Raw genomic sequence first — 15,448 nt, 5'->3', positions numbered from 1 at the left:
AAAGTGCCCTTCATAGTTTTTTGTCTAGCCCACTCGATCAGGCAGTGTTTTCAACTTTCCTAGATTTCACAAAAATTAAACTCGCTAAAACATCAGTGTAAACAATATTTTTGAAAATAGTTCATCAAAAGGGTCTTTTTGATGAAATAAAAGAAAATTTGAATTTTCGGTCCTGTATCGGGATTCTCGAAAAATACAGTTAGACTCTTAAAACCGTCTTACCTAGGGACAATCTGCTCAGGGCCATAATCGACTTGAATTGTGTCACGATATCTTAAAGGGGCTACGTCACGGGGATCTCGCAGATTTTTGGTCTAAACTGTTCTGAAATTAGTGGCAGGCAACTTAACCCATAAATCTTTAAACCCATTATCTTTGGACATCTAACGAAAGATAGAACCTTAATTTGCGGATAGAAATCAAACTACGGCTATAAATATCGACTTTTCGAAGGCACACGCAAAAATCATTATTTTTATTTTTATTTTTAGCTTTCCTGCGACACAAATATAAATTTTGGCTGATCAAAAATCTGGTAAAATCCGTGACAATGCCCCTTTAAGTCATTTTTGAGTGCAAACATGGGTTCCTGGTACAAATCACTTATTGAAGGAAAAAAAATAGTTTTATAGGGTAAAAAAATCATCAAAAACAGTTTTTCAACATACTTCGTCCGTAACGTACGTATCTCCTTTAATTAGAGGTCGAGACTTTTGTTCCTGGTTTCATCCTATTCTTCCTGAGATTTTTTTTTCGATCAAGTTTTTCAGCCTGAAGTGGTACAGAAAGGGACTCACCCTTATCTAGCCTGAAATTCAGACATCCCTCTGTGGTCGCCTACTCCCCAGAAGGGACGTCTGAACACATCTGGCCCTAATGCCGTCCGGTGACGTCACTACCCGAAAACCGGGTAGTGATTTTGATTGTTTGATTTAAAAATTATTTGCATAATTATGTGAAATCATGACTGAATTTTACCGCGCGAGGATTGTAATTTGTGAACGTTTGGAAAGAGTTCGAAAGAGTTCACCTTCCCAGAAATGAATTTATTAGTCATTTCTCTTAAGTTTATTACTTTATTAGTTTACCTACAGATGAATAATAATAATAATAATAATAATAATAATAATAATAATAATAATAATAATAACAATAATAATAATAATAATAATAATAATGGCACATCAGGCAGTATATCCACAAAGTGGCTCTTCGCCTGCCCGATCCTAACTAAATTTACAGATGTAAAAGATTAAAAAATATCTAAAAATTTCTATGTACATGAAAACGAGATAAAATTGTATTAAACTTAATTATGCAAATTAAACTTCAGTGACCTAACTACGATATAAGAATGTAGGTAGGTTTTAAGTTGGCGGCATTCGTCGCTTCGACATGCAGTGTTTTGCCAAATTTATACGTATTCTTGTTTTGTCAACAAAGCCGATGATTTCTGAACTCAGTGCCCACGGTCAAGTAGGATATTTTTGTATTGAATTCCGTTTCTTGATGCCTCTGCAACCGTCTAAATTGATTCATTTAAGTACTCACGAGTGTGTTGTATTTGTCCGCTGCGTAACATATTATATGTTGATCGCTAGATAAAGCAAATCAGTTCAGATTAAATCGGTTCCGTAAAAGAATATAGCCTGCACTCGATTAAAATCTCATTCATTTGTCTCAAGTTTTCAATAGTTTCTATTAAAGCAATTTTATACCCTGTAATCCTTTATTGAAGCGATTTTTCTTTCACAATTCCATGGTCTCGACAGAAACTTTTGCGCATGAATTAAAACCAAAGTGTAGTGACGTCACCGGACGGCATTAGGGCCAGATGTGTTCAGACGTCCCTTCTGGGGAGTAGGCGACCACAGAGGGATGTCTGAAATTCAGGCTAACCCTTATCTTGAAAAGTAAAAAAAATGCAATAATGAAACTTGTATGAAGTGTACAGCACCCACACATAGCTAAATATATTTATTCAAGCAGCGTCCGCGTGACAGTTATCACGTCATACGGCGCGAATTGACATAATACATTTTATAAAGTGCTACCTCGATCCCAGGCTCTCTCCTTTTCCTCTCGGGAGCATGGGATCGAGGTTGACCGTTGGATGACCGACTTTTCTATAACGCGATTTTCAAAAATGTTACAAAATCTCCGATGTTTATTCGTTAAAAACGAAAAACCGAACTCCGTTAAGTTTCTGAGAAATTTCTTCATATTTAAACCAAACACTGTTAGGTATGTATGGTCCAGAGAAAAGAACTGTTTCAAGACACCATGAACAGAATACACCACTTTCATAATGGCGGCCAATTTATTTATTCTCTTATATGTATGTTAATTAGCCCTACTGGCCTCGTTTTAGAGTAAAAATTCTTTTGAATTTTTCACATGCTGACGAGGCCAGTAGGGCTAATTAACATACATATAAAAGAATAAATAAATTGGCCGCCATTATGAAAGTGGTGTATATAAGGCAGTCACAATACCGTAAATGTTCTAATAAACGCCCGGGGCGTCTATTAAATTTTAGGGGTCCTGAGGGGGGCGTTAAATAAATATGAGGCGTTTATTAGAGAGAGGCGTTTATTACAATTTTACTGTAACAACGTCAACAAAACAAAAAAAGATGGGTATTTGCTCGCGGAATAAGATAGAAAACAAAGTGCGAATGGGAGACTTATCTAATCTGCACTAATGCAAAGCCTAGAGACATCGTTCATAGTTCGATATCGATGCCTTCATTGTCATAGGAGTCAACCATGTTGGCATCGTTGGCCTCTTCGATGTCCTAATCAAGCAAAAACTAAATAAATTGGAGGTTTTACTTTATAGGGCGTTTCCTTGGTTTTCGAGGCGATTCTTAGGAGGCGTCTATTAGACACGGGGCGTTTATTAGAGAGGGGCGTCTAATTCAAACTTTATACGTCCGAGGAGGCGTTTATTTGAGAGTGGGCGTTTATTAGACCATTTACGGTAAATGAAAAGTATGCTCGTCTTTTAAGCCTTAAGATCTTCAAAGTGGAGTAAGCCGAGTTTAGCATAAACGTCTGACGTACAGTATTTAGTATGCTTTGCTAGAATTAACTTGTCTCCGGCTTCTCTTTTAGTTCTGCACTAATGTAAGGAATGCCACTAGGAAGCCGCTTCTTAAAGAAAAGGTTAACTAATTACCTCGCCTTCCGCTTTTTCACTGTTGGAATTGCCCTTCGCTTTCTCTTTGTCTGTCAGGTCCGGGAATTTGCTTACTTCATCAACAGACCTGCTCTTTAAATCCAACATAGTTTTGTTATTCTTGTCAATCTTCTTAGGGTCAAGTAATGTAGCAAGTAATTTACAAAAAGACCTTTAAGGGGGGTCCTTCTTAACTACCTATTTGTTGCTAAGAAAAGTTTCGGATAAGGTTCTTGCTCAACTTTGTTCCATTGAAGAGTCCTTCAAAAGTTTCAAATCACGGCTATGTTTGAGAAGACACGTAACCTGGATAGAAAAAACGTTAAAACTGAAAGGGCATATAAATCTGAAAATTAAAATCAGTGCAAATAGATAAAGAACGTCCACACGCTTAATGCTTCGTATGGTTTTTATGAACTTCGCATTATTATAAACGTTATGGCGTAACAAACACCCATATTTTCAGACTTTCATCAGTAGCGTTCCATTCTTACATGTAAACGGTAATTCCATACGTAGTTTTATAAAGAAAGCCAAGTTATCTCTAATTCTTTAAAAAATTAGAAATCGGAACGCTATCTTCCTTCCTTATAAATTCTAATGCGCAGTTTGGGACTGGTACTAGTCACGCGCGCCCAATATCAATTTTTTTCAATGCAATTGTCCTCCCCACCAAAAATTCAACATTACCAAACGTTCCAAAATGGCTTGCTACCAAAAACCATCTTTAGCAATTCCTTAGCAACTTCCCTAGATCTGATTTTCGGAGAGTATTCATACTTTGTCTTAAATGATATCCTTACAATGCAAAGATTTCTAGACGTTTTCAGATTTTTGTACCCTGGGAGTTGGCAGGTATGTAAAATGTTGAGTTATCTAGAATTTTATCAGGGTCTAAAGAAGCATTTACTAAAAAAAGACGTGCTTACTTCATTACCGTGGCAACCGTCCTGCATAGTGAACGTAAAAAACTTGATGCTTCGTTTGAGAAATCAGAAAGTTTGGCATAAACTGATGAAAATGCAGAAAATTTATATACTCGCATCTTGAATGTTGGCATTATTTTTTCTTGCCTTCTTTGTCCTAGCCTGGTAAAAAAAGAACAACTCACGGATGGTAAACGTGTATTTAAAGGATACTGTTAGTCCCTTGTCACACCAAGTAATGGATTCTTCATAGAGGTGCAGCTCTACGCAAGCTCTTGCTCCTAAGACACAATAAATGATTATGTAGACAGCCGCGCATTACATTATTGTAAAAACAAGAGTATTGAAAGTGAGAGGTGCGGAGGCCTAATGGCTAGCACGCTAAATTCGGAATGGAGTGGTCTCGGGTTCAAGCCCTGGCCGGGATCATGTGTTTTGTTTTTGGACAAGACACTTTACTATCACAGTGACTCTCTCCACTCAGGTGTATAAATGGGTACCGGCGAACTTATTATTGGGTGGAGGGGGCTGGGGGAGTGGATGGGAAAGGTAACCCTGATATGGGCTAGCATCACATTCAGGAGGAAGAAATACTCCCAGTTGCTAAATGCCGCAGAAACCAGGATAAGCTCCAGCGGTATGGGCCACTTGGCCCGATACCACCCAGGTGTATAATTGTGTACCGGCTTGTAACTTGTAACTTTGATAAAAGCCATACATGCATATCTGCCTTGTTTCAACAAAAAGGTGCCCAGCAGGCTGACAGAAAGGTCTGAAATTCACTAACAGCCACCCTCCCTCCCCCAGAGGGCCCCTGGCTAGACCAGGGGGCTAGGTGGAATGCCTAGTGCCTACCCCCAATGACAGCCAAGCTGGCACAGGGCTGCAACCAGCTGCCAAAAACAAGACAATCATCATTAAAATACCATGACATTGCTATGACTGGCAAAGTCTGGTGAAATTGACCCAAAACTTGACTATGCCCACCCCCCTAGCAAGCCAGCAATTCAATGCCTGACCCTGGGCTCCCTAAGGCTCAGCTACCCGGCACAACCTTCCAGGAGGGGGGGATGAAAAATATTGAAAAAAATTGTTTGCAGGGCCTGGAAAGACAAAATAAATTGTTTGCAAAAACGATATGTATAACAAAAAATAGTAAGAATTTCGAAAAAAAATGTTTGCAGAGGTGCATAAACTAAAAAAAAAAGTTTGCAGAGGAAAATTTTTCATCCCCCCCTCCAAGAAAATAATGGTCCGTCCCTAAAGTCTCCACTTAATGGAAATTTACCTCTCTCTATGGCTTTGATGTATGTTGGTTGTAACTCAATGGCAGCATTTGCATCATCTAGTGATTCATGATAATTTCCTAACAAAACAAAAAAAGGGTTTAAAGCAAAAAAGTAAGCAAAGCATTTTGAAAAAAAGAAAACGTTAAAAATTAAAATGGTAACACATTTTAACTGAAAACATTGCAAGTACAGTCAACTCTCGTTATAGCGGACACGCTCGGGGCGTCGTTTAGTGTCCGTTATAGCGAGAGTCCGTAATAGCGGGAGTCATTTCCAGTCAAACCTCTCTCGCCGGGGATCTGGATTTTGTCCGTAATAGCGGGTGTCCGCAATAGCGGGGTGTCCACAAGGCGAGAGTTGACTGTAAATGCCATTCTGATTACAAAGTTTACTATCCACCTAGGTAAACAGCATGCAACTAAATGGGCCATTTCCGAGTTACCCTATGCCTCTGTTTTAAAACGAGTCTACGTGCGAAACCATTCAAATTGATTTGCATGAAAATGGACCTGTTGGTGAAACTCATTTTCATATGAATAGTTTAGCACGTAGACTCGTTTTGAAACAGAGGCAAAGGGGAACTCGGAAATGGCCTATTGAGGGTAATGCATTCGAGAAACCATAAAAACGTAATGAAACCATACAGCTAGAACCTTGAAGTAGTTTAATCATTTTGAGACATAAGACTTGATTATAATTGACACGAATATATAAATACATATTCACCTATCTCTCCCTTCCCTTAGCTTCCAATCCACCGATGCCCCCCCCGGGGGGGGGAAACCCCCTGGAATTTTGGTCAAATTCTCTGCGTGAACATTTGAAGTACATGAATGGATTGCAAAACAAGACAAGACAAATACCCGGGGTATGCCCAGGGGAATGGGCACTTTTCGACCGATACATGATGTGAGATGTCTAGCGTTGAACAGTTAAACGGCGTTGGGTAGTTACACTTCTTGCCTGTACTGATCCTATATAAGGCCCGAATAAGAATAAATTCCGGATTAGCCCAGAATATCCAATCCGTCCCTATGTCAATAAAACAATTATTCCGTTTTTGGAATAATGGCCGACGATTTACCATAAAAAGGCCATTCTTCTTCAGCATTTTCCAAAATATGTTGTGATCACAATACTTTCTAAATGCAAGTATCTAAGTTTTCCATTTTTCTTTGACCTGCTCAGATAATGCGAAAAACTGAGGTAGGATTTTCTGTGTGATACTCATTGTTATAAGCTCACACATGCTTTTTTTTCTTATAATTTTTCGCTCTGAACAGCTCCCTACATGAAATTAACAGTAAATTGTTTTTTTTTTTTTGCTCCACAAAACCGGCATTTATTTGATTCCAGGAGTTTGTTCAAGCCCTATGTTTCTTAGAAATGATTTTTATTCAATATTTTTGACAGCAATATATTTAGACATTAAATCTAAAGCATGTAAAACCTTTAATAATTGTTTAAGGGGTATATTTTCAAATACAGCTTGGAGACCCGGCGTTTATTCGGGGCCTGGCGTTTAATCGAGAAAACGCGGTTCGGTTTTGGCTATAACTATCTCACATCCAACAAGCGCAAGAGAAATAATTGTTTTATTAAAAACACCCAAAGAATTGCAGCTTTTCTCGTTTATACATACACCTACCATATTTGTGGTCCATGGTATATGAGCTTACATACCATGGTGTCTAAACCAATCAAAACACAGGAATTGCAATATATCATAACTAGTTTTTAATAAACATGAATACATTATTAATAACTTGAAGGAACAGAACCAACCTAGATAAAAGCAAGCTGTTGCCCTGTTGTTGTACAGTTTGGCATTTAGTTCATCATCCTTGCAGTTCACTTTGATTCCTTTCGTGTACAATTTTTCGGCCTTGCTGAATTCTTTCTTTCTGTATTCATTGTTACCTTTATTCTTGTACTCTTCTGCTTTTGCTAAATCCCAAACGAAGATAAAATAATTTATTAAACAGATTTAGCCTAGCCTAAAAGCGGAGCTCCCCAATTATTACCCATGTAAAAAACCAACTGGGATCTTGGCGGGATCTTGCCCGGATCCCAGCGGTGATCCCGGCGGGACGGGACCGGGATCCCGCCTCCTGGTGGGAATCCCAGCAGGAATCCCGGCGGGATTCTTGACGGGAATAAAAATCGCGGCGGCCATAATCCCGGCAAGATCCTGGCGGGATGCCGGCTGGGATTCCTGGAGGGAAACGAAATTCCCGGCGGCCATAATCCCGCCGGGAACCTTGAAATCTTGCCAAGATTCCCGCCGGCCATAATCTTGCCAAGAATTTCGCCGAGATCTTGGCCTGAAGAGAAATTCCCGGTAACAAAAAATCTTGACAAGATTCATGACAAGAATTCTGGCAAGACTTTTGTTTACCGACAATTTCTTTTCTCGAAGAGATTCATGGCAGGAATTCTGGCATTTATTTACAGCGTAAATCAAATACTGACAAACTAATTAAAACCATAGTAAACATATCTTGGCGTTTCGCACACTGACAAAACAAACACACTGGTTCTGTATCAAAACAACATCATTTATTTACAGAAGCTTACAGAAAAAGATGGCCACAGTTTTGGTACCAAGCACATATATTTCTCATTGGTTGCACAAGCCGGAAAGCGTGAGCTTTAGTTCACAAGCAAAAAAGCGAATATTCTTCTGTAAAATGTTTTGAACGAAACAACAAATACATAAAGGCAACTAACCTTTTCCTCCTGCTCAAGCGAAGGAAGATGCAATGATGTGATCTACCAAACGAGCGAACTATTTTTTGATCATCAGCGAACAAACCGCCGAAGAAGACGAAGCATTCTTTCCTGAAGCTTTTTGAATGACAATACAATGTCAAGCATTAGGTTTACGTCTCAAGCATCAACAGGTACAACTTCGCATTGAATGGTCCTTACTCAAAATGTCTATCTCCTTTCACTGTTCGAATTTTGTAGTTTTTTAAAAAACACAGTTCAGCTGTAGCTCAGTCAACAAGTCTGTGACGAATCCCACAAGATAGCGCTGTCGAATTAACAAGCTGTCGCTCGAATTAACAGCAAATTCCAGCAGTTTCCACAGAGGAGCTTTTCCCTGAAGTAAGGTCAATTCTAAACTCAAGTTAATAACAAAAGCAGGCAAAAAAAACACATTTCCAGCCCTGATTGTGGAGAGAAAACACTCCAACTCTTCTCCAACTCAAAATAAAATTTTTCTCTGCCCACGGGATGGCGTGTACGATCGCCCACGTGACCTAAGGCAGCCAATGCTCAGTTCACGACACCATGCGGGAAAAGGCGGGAATATTCTGGGAACATCTTTGCTGTGTGGAGCGCTGTGTGTGGTCTACGGGAATGTAAATAAGCTCTAAAAATATAAAGCTCAGTCTGATAGCCTCTTCGGAGCCACAATTAAAATAGCATCTAGATGATTTTTTCAATGCAAAAAGCGCAATTACAGCGAATTCCCGATTGTATTTGCAATTGGAAGAAAAAGGCCAACAGAAATTTGTCATAGAATTAAGGTTCCTCAAAGGTAAGAAAAGAAAGAAAAAGTTTAAAAAGCTTGAAAAACAGACCACGAATCAATAAAAATTCTTATCTTTTAATTTATCTTCACTTATTATCACGCGCCTCTTTGTCGCGCCAGTTCGTCTAGACTGATAAACTTGGGAATCATGTCCGCGGCTCACCGTCACATATTAAATATTTTTCGACATTTTTAAAATCAAACTGGTTTATAAAGTAAGTTACTTTCATTAGTACTTTAGGTTTATTTCATCAATACACGCCATGACTTGCATTCCGACCACAGCATAATATTATTTGTGAGAATTTCAAAGCATCGACTTTCACCCGGTGAGTACTGAGAAGTGAGTTCTCGCTGGGAACACTACCGAGATTTATTCACGCTGTGAAAAATTTGCCGGGAATTTTTTTCTTGGCGGGATCTTGGCGAGAATATAATTACCGGCAAGACTCTTGCCGGGATCCGTGGCGGGAAATTCCACCCAGGCGGGATCCCGGCGGGAAGTCTGCTATCTTGCCGGGATCCGGGTCTCGGCAAGATTCTTGGCGGGATCCTGACGTGCTGGGAATTTTTTCCCGGTTGAGATCCCGGCGGGATCTTGGTGGGATCCCGGTTCGTGGTGGGATCCCGGTCTATTTTTTACACAGGTAACTTCGTTCTTTTCAAAAAATTTAATCCGAATTAACTGACTGATAACAGAAAAAATATAGCACTTGAGCCCGCAATCCAATGTAAACCATCATTTGGTCAGCAGTAAACTTCAAAAAAACTTTTGACCTCGATGAGTTTTATATGTGAGCCCGCAATATGGTCATGTGATACTGGTCAGTGGATACCTTGTTTTGACGTCGTCGTCGTCGCTAGGGCGCACACGCCCGCGAACCATGCCACTAGCCATGATGACCATGAAAAACCAAAAGCATGGTTCTGTTAATTTTCTATGGGTATGGGGCTTTGCTCCGCTATTAGCTTCCATGTAGTACAGTCTTCTTAGGTAGTTTAACAAAAGTGGCAGTTCATTTCATGAGTAAGCCTAGGCTGTTATAGAAACTTGAAAATACAGCTAATTTGAGAAAAAAGCACAAAAGTTCATGCGACATTACCGAAAGGGTAGAAGTAGAGTGCTACTGCTGAATACTAAATTATAAGATGGCGACACGACAAACACGAATTTGCAAATTTTCTATCTTTTCAGACATGTACAGTACTGTGGAAACAAGGTATTTCTAGCCACGATGAATTTTAGAAGAATTTTCAATACTAAGACAATTGCGACAGAAAAAGTAATAAGCATAACAGAAAAAGGCCTTCTGAGAGAAAAAACAAAATCTTAATACATTATTCACGTGCAAAAATACAAACTTAAGTACATTTCCTCTAGGCCAATATGCAAAATTTGAAGGGAATACTCAGGAGACCACCTTTCAGTCTTTTCACGAGCGTGCACTTAAATCTGTTTTCTACTTATAGTACACATGATCCGGATCATGTGTACTGTAGGTAGTGTCAATGGACATACATTTATCAACCGATGTATCAATATGTCGGTCAATATATCAGTCGATGCATCAGTTGATACCACAAAAAAAAGAGATCTTCCTGCGTAGCACTCAAAATAATTAACTAAACCATAAGGAGAATAAGTGGTAAACAGTATTTTCGGAGTGCTTTAAATGCTGTAAAAAGACAAAGACTCAACCTATCATATAAGATCGATATACCAACATATCAACCGACATATCGATTGATAGTCTGTCAACAGTTGGTCGATACATCGGTCGATATTTCAGTCGACACAACCTATAGTACACATGATTTCTAATGACCCTTGTAATTGCAATAATATTTTCAAATCAAAGCTTTTCAGACTCTTTTCCCTACAAGCTAGAGTCTTGTCACAAAGGATAAAATTTCTTTGCAAGAGGGAAAAGGTGAGTGTGTACTTTGGTAAAATCCATTTAATAGTCTGCGACAAATAAGACAGTCATGTTATCTTACCCACAGTTGTGGCTTATGCAACGAGGGGGCGGGCAGGGAAAAACACACCAAATAATCGGGGGGAGCTTCCGAAAAATGCAAGGAAAAAATCTAAAATCACCATAACTCGCCTCCTACATAAATTATGAACCTTCCGTTATGAAGGAAACTTATGGGATTGGTATTCGAAAATGTAACAAGGAATGCACAAAAATGCCACAATGCTTTTTGTGTCACGTGTTTTGACACATGACAAAGGCAAAAAGGCTGTAATATCTGAAAAGAAAATTGCAGCGAAAAATTGGTGGCAAAAACCCAAGGCTCTGAAAACTTGTAAGCCTCTAATTACCGACTTTTATTGAGTATATATACCAAGATCATCCCCTACAAACGTACCACTGTCCCCATCTTTTTAGAAAGTTACCCGCAAATCTTTTAATTTTCTTACCTCTTAAATTGTCATCATCAAAATCCAGTGCTCCTTCAGCCATGCCTGAGGTGTACAAAAGTATTTATAAATTAAAACACATAGATTTTGAGTCACTTATTTAGGTTTTGTGTCCATGCGCATGCTTAGCAGCACAGAGCCCTGGATTAGGATCTGCGCATGACGGTGCTATTTTCCGCCGCCGAAACAAAGCTGTTGCCAGCCACATCCCTCCAGCTAAGCTAGCAGTCCGTTATGCTATTTTGACCACCTGACCTAAACATAAATAGTTCCAGAAAATATCCATAGCCACCCCATGGAAGGTCATTGGAAATTCTGAGGGGGTGGGGGTCTCGAAAGCCAAATTTTTTGGAATTTCTAGAGGGGTGGGGGGATTCAAACTTAAAAACCTTCCGTGGGAGGGGTATGGATGTTTTCTGGAATAACACATTACGTTATTCTCTGCCTAACAGGATAATGGCATGCTAAACCTGCCTTGGTTGCAGCAGTAATTCGGAAATAAAGTTGAACAAGAGCTCTTAGAGCTTACAACTGCGCTGGTCTCGTGAGCACTTTAGTGGAGCCATGTGGGGGGAACAAAAAATGCACCCCCCTCCCCCTTATCCCCTTTACCTGCGTCGAACAATGTTGCGACTGACATACAAGATGGTAAGAAAACACCTTGCGTGACATTTCATGGTTGACTAGTTCCATTCGAAATTAAATATTTTTCTTATATGCTGATGGTGGCCAAATTTAATTCCCACGATCCTGATCCGTGAAACAAAAAAATCTTTTAAATCAGCATCCAGTGTTGTCTTGAATTACCGTTTAAAGATTGAATAACCAGCTCCGAAAATGGAATATTGGAGCAAATAATTAAATCAAATTTGAAAAGAACACTAGACCTGTGTTTTGCTGAATGGAAATTATCTGGGGAATTAATTTACCAATGACGTAAAAAGTGAAACTTGTCATGTCAGCACATTCTTTGACACCAACGTAATGGCATTTATTTACAGATTCTGGCCCACTGAATTATATTTCTCTTCGAAAGCGTGGAAATTTAGTATTTTCCATGAGTCAAATGCTTTAAAGTCGAATATCTCACACAAAACATTCTTTGTAAAGACAAAAATAAGAAAATTTTTCCATTTGTTACCGATTTGTAGCTTCTAAATATCGCGTGACATGAAGCTTGACCGAGTGGAGGTTTGGGATAGGTCACCGACAAAACGAAAAATAATAATAATAATAAACCCTGTGCAGAGCAAGAACTGCGCAGCGCAGTTAATTATACAGTCTAACTGTCAAATTACAACCATTAATTACAAGACTATTGTTGAACGAACAAATTAATAAAGTAGGCCAGTGGGCGGTCGCCTAATCCAAGTGCATCCATGCAAATTTGAATATTTAAAACAAAACACACTAACATGAGCACTACCAATTGAAATTAAAACTTGTTTAGGAAACTATTCTTTGCAGACATATTTGCTGTTACCTCCATTACCAACCAAAACACGAAAACATATCTCATGTAGATATGTTACAGTGTGAACCAGAAAACTGTGAACGCTTTACCTTGTCTTGCACATGTAAATTTCTACAGAAAACCATCCAATGATAGCTCAAACTGAAGAAAATATAAACAAATGGACTGAAAGATGGAGCCAACAGGTTATTTTTCGTGAATAATTTGTTATCATGTATTTCCTCTACTTCCGTTTTCAAAGTATAATTAATGTGTTCACGGTTTTTGTGTTCTAACTGTAACGGTGAAACTGATTCGTTTAACGCACTTTCCAAACACAAGTGATTATTTAAATCGCTTGATGTTTCAACCGACTTGAGACAATTTTTATAACGAGACACATGGCAAAATCTGTCTGATTTCGCAGACTAATGCTTCACGCTCTGAGACAAGATATTAACCCAGCGCGGCACATCGAACGTTCAGTTTTCGAACTCAATCGAACATAAATCGAACAATTAAATTCGATTTTGTTCGGTCATTGAACGAAATCGAACTCACAAAAAATAAATGTTAATCGAACCAAATCGAACATGCGATAAAGTCCGATGAGGTTTGAATTAGTTCGGTCGCTGAACGATACCTAAGCGAGCGGCTTACGTCGTGTCACAATATAAACTGAATCGAGCGAATGTTCGGTAGGTAAATGTGTCAATTGATCCAGCCATCTCAAGTTGTTTCCTTTATTTTTATTTTTTATTTTTAGACCCGATATTCTCAGAGTATGACAACATTTGCCGGGCTTTTGTTACCCGCGTTGTTACCACGGGAATGAGTTTCATGTGTTTTGTTTAACAGCTGCAACTTGAATCAAATTTTGCCATTTCCAACGGAATGCTCCCAGTTACATTCCTGAATAGTAGCATGTATTCCTTCTAATTCCAAAGCACATTGTATTTCCCCGAGGCCCTTCCAGGGTAAATTCCGACAAGCGACATGGCCCAAAAAGTAGCGACAGCACATGAAATGAAATTGCGACAAACAATAACCTTTCTTGTCAAATTCCGACAAGTGACAAAAATACCTAGAATGGCCGATGAAACAGCGACACCAAGCATTTTGAAATTCAGACAAGCGACTCGGGAACCCCCCTGGCAGGGCCTCTTCCCTTGCTTGTCGCTTCACCAAAACTGTCTCGATTTTCATGTGAACATTTATTCCGCCACCAGCTCGTCATCAGTCTGGGGATTTTATAAATGGCTTACTATGTATTCACAGACGTATTAGATTGAAGGAATATTATGTTTTGTTTCTTTAGGATCAAATAAAAGACAAGATTACACGATACCATGTCTAGTCACTTATTCCAAAACCATTTAAGGAATAATCAATAAATTTTTACTCGCTCATTAGGTTCCAATTTTGTTATTTTTAATTTAAGCTACAAGTTCGATTTCCGAATTTAATCGAACTACATCGAACACTTTATTTCGATTTCGTTCGATTTTGGATTTTGTTCGGAAATCGAACTCACAAAAAAATAGTTGTCCGATTTCGTTTGATGACCGAACATCGAATTTAATTGTTTGATGTCTTCCGATTTCGTTCGATTGAGTTCGATGAAAAATTCGTTTGATTTTGTTCGATGTGATACGCCGGTTAGTATGCCGGGTATTAATTAGGACTGGATAAAATCCTCCCGAAAAAAATGATATAAGCTTAAAGATGAATTCCAGTCCGTACTGCGCAATCTCGGCTGCAATGTTTATGTGAGCCCACACGAAAGGAATGTTTACAAGCAAAACTAAAAATTCCGCGACAAACTTACCTTTTTCTTCATTATTAACGCCAGATATCCTTGCAGAACAAATAATAACGAGTAGAAGAACCTTGACGCTATTTCAAACCGACTTTTTAGCTCATCGGAACTTCTTGAACGAAACGAACTGTAATGGCGGACTAAAAAACGTCATGTATGCTGTCACCGAAGTGTAACGTTTCAACGAATTCAAAACAAAAACGTAAACAAACCCCGAGTCTGCGCAGTACGGACTGGAAATCATCTTTAAGTTCTAAAAATTAAAAAAAATCGTTTGAACTTGACTTACAATCGCCGAAAGTAACAAGCGTTGCGTACATGAATTGTTTTAATATTCACATACACACAACAGCCGGCCACAAGTGCATTAAATGCTACGCTTGTCATAGAATATGGAGTACAGCTGTATATTATGAAAATACACTTACCTCTGTTAACGAAATAGAGAAACCTGGCTAGGTCCTCTCTCTTTACCGATGAATTATCGTATAAATTGCTCAAATGAACTGAGTGATCAGGATATCACATACACAGCAATTACTAATCATGCCGAAAATATAACACGCAGGACTGACCCTGGAATGCTTAAAATGTCAGCATGTCACTCGTGACGAAAGCAGGAGTATTTTATGTAACAATGGCTTCCGAAGATGCGAAGTTGTGGTCTTCGCCCGAAAGGGCTATTGTATCTCAAGTTTTAAGCTGTAGGTATATAGAAGGGTAGACATTTCACGTGCTGAAGTGAGGGATTTGATCAGGCGAGCGCCATCTTGGATTCGTACTCGGGAGAGGATTGGGAATAGCAAAAATTTTTT

The sequence above is a fragment of the Oculina patagonica genome, chromosome 10 (assembly GCF_052425735.1).
Source record: "Oculina patagonica isolate OP01 chromosome 10, crgOcupat, whole genome shotgun sequence".
Classification (NCBI taxonomy): domain Eukaryota; kingdom Metazoa; phylum Cnidaria; class Anthozoa; order Scleractinia; family Oculinidae; genus Oculina; species Oculina patagonica.
The sequence above is the reverse complement of the archived record's forward strand: the minus strand, read 5'-3'. Positions refer to the sequence as shown.